The sequence below is a fragment of the Neoarius graeffei genome, chromosome 2 (genome assembly GCF_027579695.1).
Source record: "Neoarius graeffei isolate fNeoGra1 chromosome 2, fNeoGra1.pri, whole genome shotgun sequence".
NCBI classification, from domain to species: domain Eukaryota; kingdom Metazoa; phylum Chordata; class Actinopteri; order Siluriformes; family Ariidae; genus Neoarius; species Neoarius graeffei.
In genome coordinates this window covers 8,634,460-8,635,804 of record NC_083570.1, presented here as the reverse complement: position 1 = coordinate 8,635,804, position 1,345 = coordinate 8,634,460, and positions in this window count along the sequence as shown.

The window sequence follows — 1,345 nt, the reverse complement described above, 5'->3', positions numbered from 1 at the left end:
CTCCCTGTGGCTCGATCACACGGCCGCGCGCGCACTTTTAACTTCTATGGGCGGAGCTTCAGGTTACCACAGCAACTCCAGTGCGCCGAAAGTACAGTCGTAAACGTTTTGCGACAGCTGCAACAAGAAAACGTCGTTTTAATATTAAATATTTGTTGTGTAAGGATTAAAACACTTGTTGGGTGAAAATAATCAACATCCTGATATATATGAAAAAGAAAGAAAGAAAGCACAACTTTATTCATCACACACTTGTGAAATTCCTCTCTGCATTTAACCCATCTGAAGCAGTGAACACACACACATACCCAGAGCAGTGGGCAGCCATGCGACAGCCTGCAACTAGTTGGAGATACAACAATTGCGATAAAACATGCGAATTAGCGACAATTTTCACTTGGAATCACACCGAATTTATATTCGCATATTTTACCTCAATTGTTGTATCTCTAACTAGTCGCAGGCTGTCACAGTCCGGCTTTCCCTCGGCACGCAGGGAAGTAGAGGAAGCCTCACGGAAACTGACTTGAGAAGGGTTCACGACGGCTTTGCGATACCAGCGACGCATTCGCAGCTATTTTGAGAGAAATTTTGTCGCACAAATTTTTTGAACATGTTCAAAATTTCAGCGATGAAGGAGCGACGATATTGAAAAGCCCATAAATGTTTCAAGACACTTTTGAAACTCTCTCACGAATGACGTACGCAATTTTTCTCAAGCTGTCACAGCCCAGTGACATACTAGCTTTAGGAGCCTCGCTCAAGGCCGTCCCATATTAACGTAATTGCATGTCTTGGGGGAATCCGGAGCACACGCAAACTCCACACAGAAAGGCCCTCGCCAGCATCTGGGCTCAAACCCAGAACCTTCTTGCTCTGAGGTGACCATACTAACCACTTACACCACCGTGCCGCCCTCCAGAGGTGGACAAAGTACCCAACTTCATTACTTAAGTTAAAGTACAGATCCCGCTGGTCAAATGTTACTCCGATACAAGTGAAAGTTGTCCAGTCAAATTTTTACTTAAGTTAAAAGTACTGAAGTACTTGCTTTTAAAAATGCTTCAGTATTAAAAGTACATTTTCTGTCAACGCATTGTTGTATCATTGCCACAGCGCTTACAAACCCTAACGCCGTTACCAAAGACAGAAATGTGAATTCACAACAGTATCTGGTGTGACCCCCTTGTGCAGCAATAACTGCAACTAAACGTTTGCGGTAACTGTTGATCAGTCCTGCACACCGGCTTGGAGGAATTTTAGTCCATTCCTCTGTACAGAACAGCTTCAACTCTGGGATGTTGGTGGGTTTCCTCACATGAACTGCTCACTTCAGGTCCTTCCA